Consider the following 11732-nt stretch of genomic DNA (forward strand, 5'->3'; position numbering starts at 1 on the left):
GCACTGGAGGAGTTCGGGGCGTTGTTGGGACACACCGGGGCCACTTGCCCTTCCCTGGTGTCGTGGCTTTGCCAGTCACCAACCACAACTGCTCCCCAGGCGAGGCACGGGTGACAGCACCTGCTGCTCCCACAAACTGGGGCTTCTCCACTGCATCCCCCTGGGCCCGTGGAGCCTCCCCTGTCCTGCCAGGACAAGCAAGTTGGGAGCCGTTGTTAGCATGGAGGGGCAGATCCTGAGAGCTGCAGAGCACTTTTGCCTGAGAGAATGTGATTTAGATCAACTATTTTTAGCTGGATCTAGTGGGAGTTGAAGAAGGAGAGTGTCTTCCAGGAGATGCAGAATACCACGCTATATCAGGCACTAAAAGAGGAGCAGATGCTTCCAGTTACACTTAATTCACCTCAATTATAGAAAAAGTCAAAAAAATTCATAGTTACACTAAGAATATCTTCTTCTGAAGTTAAAAATATTTGGCACTGAAGATTGTCCACGTTAAAGAGCAGTGACACTTGTGATACCAATCGGCTTTGGTACAGTTTGTGACTCTCTGTGGAGTGCTGCTGCTGCTACCCTGGGGAGATGGGCACGGTTTTGGAGAGGGTTTCACTTCACACCCCGTCTTTGGGACAGTTTATTCTGTGTCTGTTTCCTCACATCAAGCAGCTCTGTGGTGTATTAGTACTTCCAGCAAAAAGCATTTTGTTAGACTTTACATCAGAACATAGTCTGGTGCTGGTCCTACATCAGGCAGTTTCACAAAGGCGACATCAGATCACCCTGTCCAGGTAACCAGGGGCTGTTTCTTTCTTACTTACTAGACCGACTTACTTCTGTCTTACTAGAAATCCTATTAAAGCTGAAATCACCGCAGATCGTAGCAAACAGTAACAGTCTGCAGTAAGCTTGGAGAGTGGAAGATGTTTCGCCGTGGCATCGTGCCCGTGTTTCAGCCAACCCTATCCTCCTCGGAGGAGAACGGCCCTCCCAGCTCTCTGGTGGTGCCTCTCAGGCCGGGCTGCAGCTCCCAGGGAGAAGGAGCTCGTGTTTGCACCGCTACGACCGGTTCTACAGGCAGACAGAGGGCTCGGATGGCACTTTCTCAGCTGCCAAGTCATGAGTCATTATTTCCTTTGGTTTTCCTCTCTGACTAACTGTTTCCTTCGGTTACGCTACCCTATTTATCAGCTGGAGACAGACATCAAAGCACGGGGTTTTCACCTGCTCCTCCCTGGGGGTGGTGGAGCGACACAGGGGTGCCCCTGCTGAGCTCCTCGCTCTGCTGCAGCGGGGGCTGCCGGGCACGAGGGGGTCCACGTCCCAGCCCCGCACCCCAGCAGACCCTGCCCCCAGGGCCCTTTGGGCTCTCCTGCGGCCCCAGCCCCACCTCTGGCACCCCAGGAGCCAGGCTCCCCGGGGCCGCCCCCCTTGTGCTGCAGGCTCTTGACATTTTGTTGGACTGAGGGCGGAGAAGCAGCCGTTCAGCCAGTGCTGATTTCCTAACTCAGTGTAACCTTTCCGCTCCCAAGGTAAGGACAGCCTGGCATTTCCTCTGCGTCCCAGGGAGAGGCTGCAGAGCCTCTCAGCTTGGCTCCTCGTGCCGCTGCACATCTCTGGGACACATAGTGCATCATCGAACACTTGAAAAACATTAAACTAATCTTTAAATCCCTTATTCAGCGGCTCACCCACTCGAGTCGCCGCCGTTGAAAGCCTTGCAGACAGTCCCACTGTCCCACCCGTGCACTGGGTGTCGTGGGACCCCCACATCTCCAGTGTAGGCTGCTGCCTTACAGCTCCTTTGGTTATGGATGACGGAGGTGACTGCATTGGCATTTCATATTGTCAGTTTTTCATTTCTTGGAGGCCAGCCTTTGATGGGACTGAAACAAACCCTACTGCCCCCGAAGACTTCATGTTACTCAATGCCAGAGGGACTATTATACCAGGGAAAGAGGCACAGCCTATATCCATAAATCTGCAAAGATTCATACATAAATTTATAGTCATTTTCCAAGAAAAATGTGAATGGATGATCCTGTTGAGAAGATGCAGAGTGGCAGAAGTAACTAACAGCTACAGAAAAGAGTTACGAGTGCCTTGTGCCGTACTTTCTTTCTGCAAACTAGGGACCAGCCAGTTTATTATAGCTCTTCACAGTAAGAGTAATAATTGCTTCCAGTTCCAATACCCTTTCCCCTCTTCTCTTCTTGTATTTTTCCCCATTGTATATTGTCTATTATGGCTGGCATAATACATGATTTACATCTTGTTTACTGATTTTGGGCCACAGGGATTCCTAAGAGGTCACAAGCCAAGAGCTGCTCCTGAGTGGTGAGGCTGTAGCCGTGCTCCATCCTCATTACACAGACCACCACAGCTTGATTCAAGTCGTAAATAACCACTGGCAGAGTTGCAGCATGTAGCTGTAGGGTTTATGACATGTGCAGGAGGACACAACTGGTCTTACTTTGCCAATATCATTGCAGAACTGTAAACTCCATGAACGCAGTTATTTCTGATCCTGTACCAGGTTCCTGAAAGCCGAATACACCATGTCCTGGTTTTGTGGGGATAAAATGTACAGAATCCCTTTTCTGTCCCACGCTGTTCCAGTGCGTGCCCAGCTGTGGCTGGTGATCGAGGCCATCAGCAGTTAAACCCAGGGCAGCTGCCCCAGGCTGCCCACAGGTGTGTGCTGGGACATTGACCTCAGGGGCACTACAAATGGGGAGGCTGGGGGAGATGGGGGCTCTTGGCTCTGCTCCCTGCCCTGTTCCTGCTTTCTCATCCTCTCCATGATTGCTGTCCCTGGAGCAACCTGCCACCACTCTGAGCTAAGTATAATTTGGTGTCTTTTTATTAGTATTGATACTGGTTTCCTTATTTTATGAAATCTGTTTTAATTTCAACCTACAAGTCTCCCTCCTTTTCCCAATTCCCTTTCTTGGTCAGGGAGGGGACATTGGGTGAGAGAACAACTGGTCATTGTTTAGCCCTGGGTGTGGGCTAAAGGGAGACACACCATCTCCAGGAACCTGAGAAACCTTGTGGTTAAAGATTGAAAAAACAATTCTCCAACTTAGAACTTTTCTCTAAAACATCAACATTAACGTTTCCAGGAGAGGAAACAAAGATATGCTTTACCCTTGGAGAGAGCACCAGGAGGAGGTTGAGTCCACTCACATATCACTGTGCAAGCTCTACGGGAGAAGGGGAAGGCAAAGGTGGCTTTTGGGCACGGACAAATATCAATCTTAGCTACCTTTTAATAGCCTTCGGTGTGTCCATCGCCCCGCTGCCTGAGCACACTCCAGCGACTTAACACATGACCAGTAGCTGCTCTTTGTACTTCCTTCCCTATTGCTCTTCCCAAAGGGAAATATTATTTATCAAGGCAGAGAAGCCTTTGAAAATAATGTCTTGGATGAATTAGGCTTCCTCTCTGTGCTTGATTTATTGTCCCTAGATAATGTAATGGGAGCAAGCTCTTGCCAGGTGCTCTCATGTACTCCTAAGTATTGCCAGTGCTTAACCGGATCGTGTGGACATTAAAAGCACATCTCCATCCGAGAATTTTGCTGTTAGCATTGCTGTAAAAAAGCGAAAGTATCTTTTGCCTTGAATGAAATTACCATGAGAGAGATTAAAGGGCTACTTCCCTTTCACTCTTTAGACATCCCTTTGTGTCCCAGAATCGGTCTGTGTCTCGTTCCCTATTGATTAAATGGATCTTTTGCCCAGCGATCATGTACAGGGGTGGAAAAATAAGGGGGGGGGGGAGGATTAAAAGAAAAAAGCCCAAACCCTACCATTTGCAGAGAAACTTAGTAGGCTGCATTGTTCCCCAAACTCTCTGGAGCTGTTTCTCTTTTAATAACCACTTTTCAAGCTGACAGCAGCTCTTAAAAGTAGTTTTGGATTAAAAAGGAAGGAAGACATCCCAGGACTTCATGTTTCTAATTATGCTCCCAGAGAGCCTTCAAATGACTTTCATGAATTTATCCCCAAAGCAGCCAGTTCTCTGGCTGCTCACACTGGTTTTGCTCTGATATAGATCTATTCACTTTAATGGGGCTATTACTCTTTTTAACAGCCTTACATAAGAGGAGAAGGCGACCCAGCCGGTGGTCTCTATCATCTCCCGTGTTTTCCTTGGCTTCAAACAGCTCCTGAAGGAAGAAAAACTAAATTAGTTAAAGCGAGGCCAAAAGGTCACACGTGTCAGGAAAAAGGTAGCCGATGCCCATCCACTGTTTGTCCCTCAGTCCCCAAGATGGGGCCAAAGCGTTGTGGGTGCTGAGCTTTCAGAGGTCAGACGGCTCCTGAGGGGTCCAGGACGCAGCTCTGCAGGTCCTGGAGTCAGCAGCCTTTCATGGGCTGCCCACAAAGGGAGCCAGGGCAAGGTGGGGACACAGCACTCCTGAGAGCCCAGGGCAGCTGACTGCGTCGTTTGGGATAAAAAGTTATTCCTAAATAATTGTCTGCATTTACAGCTGAGGGAATTGTGTCCTTATAACTATGAATACAGTGTCTTAGGAGACTTCTTATGTGAAGTGTTGGATGTTATTCTCAGATTAACTTTCATCTCCTAGGCTTCTTAGAAAAAGAAAAACCAGTATCATGAGAATATTTTTCATCTGGTTATCTTTGACACCTACAGAAAAAGAAAAATATAGCTGTTTCTTTAAAAAATAAAACATGATTTCAGCTGCAAGAAGGATGGTGAGCAATAATGTTTCATAAAGGAATTGAAATATTTATCTGCAAATAAACTGATGGTGAGATGTCTCTTCTGACAGCTTCTTGAGAGGGGAGGAGTAAGGAAGTATTCACTGAAAATAACCTGCATCTTGCCTTGGAGTTAGTCCATTTCTTGTTCTCCCTAGTTGCCTGCTTGCATGTCTTAGGGAAGGGAAGAGCGGTGCCTGCCCTCCGTGCTCCTGCCTGTACCTCCTCCAGGCAGGCTCCCCGCCTGGGCTCTGGGAGCCATCAGAGTTGGAGTGAGCTAGTCTGCTGCCCACGTTCTCCTCCCTGTGCAATTATTCTGCACAGCCCCTACTTCAGAGGATGGTTAAACTTTTAAAAGCAATTTACAAGGTTTTTATTTGTTAGCTTTATTGCTGCTGTAGTGTTTGAAGTAGTCTGAGGTGGAAAACCCTGTTGGCAGGGAGCTGCTGCTGCACTTGCACCTCCCCAAACAGCTCTGCTTGGCACTTACTGCGTGGTTTTGGCCAGGCTGTATTTGTGGGTAAGGATCGTGCACCTTGTTTCAGGACTATGTGATTCCCAGTTACTACGCCTGCTTCTAGGGAAGAGCTCTGTATAAACCTGCCCCACAGTGGGAGAGACAAAGGTTAACTCTTTAGAGGACTTGAAACTCAAAGAGATGTTTTCCCTTTGGCCTTCCCTTCCCTTCCCATCTGAATGGGAAGCCTCGATGGGCAGCGTTGTACCTGACACGTACCGTATGCCCGAGCAGGAGCTGGCACGGGACGGTCATTCTCAGCTCATACTCCCTTGCTAAAATGTGAATATATTGCTGTGACATTCGGCTTGGGTTCAGTTCAGCTGCTGGCAGGGGGACCTCGGCGTTTGCGGGTGTCCCCAGGCTGTGACACCCCACGGCTCCCCGCCGCCGGGTGCTTCGCCTCGCAGTGCATTACACACAGCCAGCTCTTTCAGCCTGCGAGTCTGTTGCTATTAACAGCTCAATTTTTATATCACTCTAAGGATAAGAATTACTCAGCTTTTAAAGCTTGAGATGTCATGAAATTAACTCTGCTCTTAGACGGCTTTTTTACAGAGTGAAAATGCATTGCTTCAACCTCAGTGTGAAATACAGTAGCCTAAGAAAGTTCCCTGGTTTGTAACTATCAGCCAGTCACGGGTGCTGGTCTGTAAATGTGCACTGTATAAAGCATGGTTAAATACATGTTTCTTTTTTTGTGCCACAGAGATAAATGATGCTTTCAAATAGACCTTTAAGAAACAACCAGGCGAACCACAAAATAAGGGTGCTGGCTTTGGGTGTGGTGATGCTATGTCATGGTGGGGTGTCACAGGGGGGTGTGAGTGACCTTGGAAATTATTGCTTTTGAAGCAAATATTCAATGTTTGGGTCGGCTCCTGAATTCTCCCTGATGAAGCATGGCAGGCCGTTGAGATGGACTGGTGTCGTTTCTGCTCTCTGACGAGGGAGCTTTTCTTTGTCTGGAAAAATCTAAAATCTAAAATATAAAATTTACTTTACACAGGACTCCTGGCTGTGCACAAATGTTAACCTTTGCATACGTGTGCAGGTGTAGCATGAATAAAACACTCGCTGTGTAAGACTCTGCTGGTGTGAGCGTTTGCAAATAGGGAATAATAAAGAAAAACCGATGCTGACTAACGAAACAGTCATTGGGGATTGGAACGAACATTTGCGAGTGCTGTTTGAAGCAATCTATTGTCTCCACCGTGGCTTTAATAAGCAGTTGAAGCAATCTATTGTCTCCACCGTGGCTTTAATAAGCAGTTAATCTTTGGCACACTGTTAGCTACAGGACTTCAGCTAAAACGGTACAACTGAACCTGAACAGCCCATTGACATTTGATCACTGTAATTCCCTTTTTTTGTTGGGTTTCAAAGGGATCCTTGCTGCGCAGCTGAGGTTTCCCACACAAGCAGGCAGGCAAGGTCTGTAATTGTGTCAGAAGGAGTTTTTGGGGCTAGAACAGCCGTTCTGGTGGGTCTCCTCCGAAGCGTGTCGCGCAGAGCCGCGGTCAGGGCGGATCCCTGCACGGGAACCTCCTACCCACGGCCCCACAGCTTCCCACTTTCCTGCCTCACACGGTTTAAGGCGCGTAACCCCCTCGCCACGCGTGTCCGTCCTCTGCCTCGTCCTCCGCCGCGCGTTCGCCTCAGACTCCCTTCCTCGCTGCTGCCCACCCCCTGCTATTAACAGGATTTAGCTAATTAGCTGCAAGCAGTGCTGTTCTCCCTCGGCGATGTAAAGGGTTTACTATTTTTATCTGACTCTGGATGTTTTGGGTTCCTGGGGGATTAAGGTCATAGGGCACGTATTTATTCAGACGCTGGAACTCTTACATGGTTTTTCCATTACTTGGTTGGGAAGGAGGAGCCTCAGCCTTTCAACTCCCTCTTCTCCTCTGGCTGCGCCCGGGCTCCTGCTCGCCCTCCCTCCCTCCTTGGTGCGGGGAGCCAGCTTCTCTGAAATGGGAATGTTTTTTACTTTCACTAGCAGTACAGCGACATGCTAACCAAACATCTTATTTTTAAACACAAGTGGTGTCCAAGGGAGCGAAGGAGCCGTGTAGTCACTTCATTCAATGCACTGCTGTTTATCTGCAAGCAAGAGAGTTTATTCTAATGTGGTTTTGAACCTATTACTTCCATATGTTGCTTGAAAACAAGGATGTTGCCTCGCAGGACAACTTTATTTTCCTTCAGAAAAATTCTGCGTGGGTACAACTCTAAAAAACCTCCACAACCTGAACTTGTTACTACTTATGGTATTTCTGTAATGCCAATACTTGGAGGTATGAGGTATAGCCTGAAAACATTCCCAATACCCACACACCTCTAGTTAACCAAATCATACTATATACAATGCCTTTAAGTTGGACTGCTGAGAGAGAAATGAGTTTTCATCAGTAGTTTTAAAAAACAGGAGAATCAAAGCATCTTTTTGAGAGTTGCCACTAATATTTCAGGAGTGATTCCCTGTTGGTGCTTAACTGCAGTTAGTGAGGGGATTAACTGCTGTCATTTCATTTGCTTCTGGTGGAAAAAATGTACGTTATGAGGCATTTTCTTCTTGTGTGCAGCATTTTAACATCCACATGGGATATGATAATACCCAAGTGAGCAGGAGTCTGCTTTAGTAATGCACGTCCTGCAGAAAGACTGAGATTTGTGATGAGCCTCAGATCCTGCAGGAATTTATTCAAGAGTCTCAAGCTGGTCCTCCCAGTTATGCCTTCTGCTCTTAATTTTCCCTCTGTACTCAGCACTGGTGAGGCCGCACCTTGAATCCTGTGTCCAGTTCTGGGCCCCGCACTTCAAGAGAGATGTTGAGGTGTTGGAGCGAGTCCAGAGGAGGGCGACCAAGTGGTGAAGGGTCTGGAGGGTCTGACCTACGAGGAACGGCTGAGGGAGCTGGGGGTGTTTAGCCTGGAGAAGAGGAGGCTCAGAGGTGACCTTAGTGCAGTCTACAACTACCTGAAGGGAGGTTGTAGCGCAGTGGGAGTCGGCCTCTTCTCCCAGGCAACCAGCGACAGGACAAGAGGACACAGCCTCAAGCTTGGCCAGGGGAGGGTCAGGTTGGACATGAGGAAGCATTTCTTCTCAGCAAGGGTCATTAGCCATTGGAAGGGGCTGCCCAGGGAGGTGGTGGAGTCACCATCTCTGGAGGGGTTTAAGGAAAGCCTGGACATGGCACTTAGTGCCCTGGTCTAGTTGCCATGGTGGTGTCAGGGCAATGGTTGGACTCGATGATCCCAGAGGGCTCTTCCAACCTCATTGATTCTGGGATTCTGTGACTCGGCACCGCCGGCTCCCGCCTGGCTGGAGGTTTTGCATTACCTTGGAGCCCCCCGAGACAGCCCCTGGGGCTAGCGGCTGCGGCTGGCGGCTCGTGGGGGATGTCCTCTGGCCCTTCTGCGCAGCAGCTCTCGCAGTGACTTTGACGGCTCCGGGATCGGGGATTACCCCAGTGCTGGCGATTCACTGGCAGGGTGTTTAGTTTGTCTTTTGTGACACAACTTTGGCTGAGAATCTGAAACCTCACCGAGTTGTGGTTTAGCCCTGATTTTCTGTTCACAGCAAGCTCATCTTCAGCAGTGAAGTAATTTCTAAATTATGACGCTTTTCCTCCCATCTTCCCACGCAGGAAAGCACAGAGGTCAAGGACCTTTAAAGCCTGCATCAGTTCTGAGTCTTCCTTCTATCTCGTCCACACTAAAATATGCTACAAAATAAAAATGATCGGGCAAAGAAGGCGGAGAAATATGGTACACATTTAACAATAAAATTCCTATATAGAATTCCATAGTGTATTGAATCTATTTAATGAGTTTTCTAGATTAAGCTGAAGTCTAGGGAATTTTTATTATAATGCCATATCCCGTAAAAATATCTATGGTCCTGTGAGAACAGACACCATATTAATCTATTTCTTTAATGTTAGGTGATTAGGTAATAGACTTTTTGAGCAACGATATTGACACTATTACTCCTTGTGTAATCCAGTTAAAAAAAAGTTCTGTTCCTCAATGCTTTCTCCATCCCAGCCCCGTGACATGGTGTGAAGGCAAGTGGCTGTGTAATCTATGGGGTGCACACTAAATACAGTCCCCATTTGGAACTACACCAGGACAGATGACATTTGTCATTCCACCAGGGGAGGTTCAGGTTGGACATGAGGAAGCATTTCTTCTCAGCAAAGGTCATTAGCCATTGGAAGGGGCTGCCCAGGGAGGTGGTGGAGTCACCATCTCTGGAGGGGTTTAAGAAAAGCCTGGACATGGCACTTAGTGCCCTGGTCTAGTTGCCATGGTGGTGTCAGGGCAATGGTTGGACTCGATGACCCCAGACGGCTCTTCCAACCTGACTGATTCGGTGATTCTGTATTTTTATACCAACCCATGGACAGATCATGAAGGAGAAGACCAGCCTCATAAGGAAGAGCTTGCCCATTGCCAATCCACTTGTGCAGTGGGCCCGGGCTTTGTGGCTCCCTCCAGCTTCTCTCCTGCAGGAGCTGTGGGGAAGCAGATCCAGGACTCAGCCTCCTTCGAGCCGGTTTCCAAACACGAGGAGCGCTCACAGCCTGCCGCTGGGTCCTCACCATGATGTGCCACCACTGTGCTTCACCACCCAGGTCAGAGGTTTGCCTGACAGATTTGAGGAAAAACAATTTCCTAGAAAAATCTGGGCGCAGAAAAAATAAGAGGATTTGTTATGCCAGGGTCCCTGATAGCTCATCTCGGGCGGTGGAGGGTTACGAGCCCTGCGGGGACGACAGCATTGGCCTAATCACAGGGACACACACCCAAATGACATCATATTCCTTGTTTAAAGGAAAAATTCTGAGAAATGTTAAGTGGTTAAATTATAAATTAATCACGTCCCTATGTTAGATCCGTGTACGAACTGTTTGCTATGAAGCCAGGAAAGCTGCAGTTACCTTGTACGCAGCCTGCTGTGAGAATACCTTGAGAGGGGCTAAAAAATACAAATAAAAAATCCTGACATCCCTCCGCAGCCATCCAAAACCAATGTAATAATTTAAAACGACCAGACGATGGGTAATCCTTCTTATGATGGAAACTGCTGGCCTTCTGGGATGAGGTTTTTAAAAATTTTCATCATGAAATTGCTTAGCGTAAGTCGTTAATTCTCTTAGTGTGCCACCACACAGCTCACAGGTCCCATGTGGTTTTCTGGTTTTTCCTTTGTTTTTAGGGAAATGTTTGTTCTACCAGGCATAAATCGGCAATATCATAAATACAACTTTTCAAAAAACAATCTATGCAATTGCAGGTATGGCAATACCTATTTTATGGGTATATTCATGCTGAACAGCCTGTGCTTTCTCCTGTTCCTCCTTTTCCACACTAATCCATGATGCTGTGGTCTTTGGGTTTTTTTGTTACTGTTTTATATGAAAATGAAGGATTGATAGCACAGAGCAGAGCTGGGTGTTTCTTAATACCCCCTAAACCACCCTTTGTCTGCTGTTCCAGTAGAACCAGCTGAAAGTACTCGACTTTTCACTCTGTACAAGAGCTGGAAGAAATGGCACAGTTCACAAACTGTCTCAGAGTGTGATTGTGCTCTGGGAGATCGTTATGCAGAAGAGTAGTCAGTGGCCAGCTATTTATATCCCGCTTTCTCTAATCTGTTCCGTGTATTTATGAAAGTTTCCGTATCACACCCTCGTATCCACCTCTCAAATGCTGTAACAACAGAGACTAAACTTTAGCAATGAGCATGTCACTTAGCTGCGTGTCATCTGTGGGTGAAATACCCCGAGACACAAAGTCTGTACAACGTTTTAGGCCTTCTCAAGAAGAGCTTTGCAAGGCATGGCTGTTGATGAGCTGTACAAAAGTCAGTGTTTGGATGGCCTTTAGCACTGGAAGAGCAGACCAGATGGATCTATCCAGAGCTAAATCCTCCTGAGGGAAAGAACTATGGGAAGAGAATCAATACAAGAAATGCAAAGAGGCGGAAGACCGTACAAAAATTCTTTTATTCTGCAAAAAGGTTAAACACAGAAGTTGCAAACACAATGTGGGGGGAGGGTGGTTGTTCAGCTTCTACAATAATTCTTAGTTTGGCTTAAGTTTAAAAAGGACAAAATTCTCTGCTTATCTTTATCTGGTGAGTGAAAACCACTAAAAGAACAAACTTTAAAATTTATAGGTTAGGTCACACCTCAATTATTATAGGAATTCAGTTAAGTTTCACTTGGAAATGTGTGTGATACAACACTACAAAGTCCGCCAGAGATTAAGAACCCACCAGAAATTGATGACAGCGCTAACACTGCTGTAAGAGCACTTGTGGAACGCCTGATGGGAAAGAATAGCAGTATACTGGCAGAGCCAAGCTTTAATGAAAGACATTACCGGTCAACGCTCTCAAAGGCCTTCATTAGGCTCCAGGAAACACAATAATAGACGTATCACCCAGACCACACCGTGGGCTACCCACACAGCGG

This window comes from Nyctibius grandis, chromosome 4 (genome assembly GCF_013368605.1).
Source record: "Nyctibius grandis isolate bNycGra1 chromosome 4, bNycGra1.pri, whole genome shotgun sequence".
In the NCBI taxonomy this organism is placed as follows: Eukaryota; Metazoa; Chordata; class Aves; order Nyctibiiformes; family Nyctibiidae; genus Nyctibius; species Nyctibius grandis.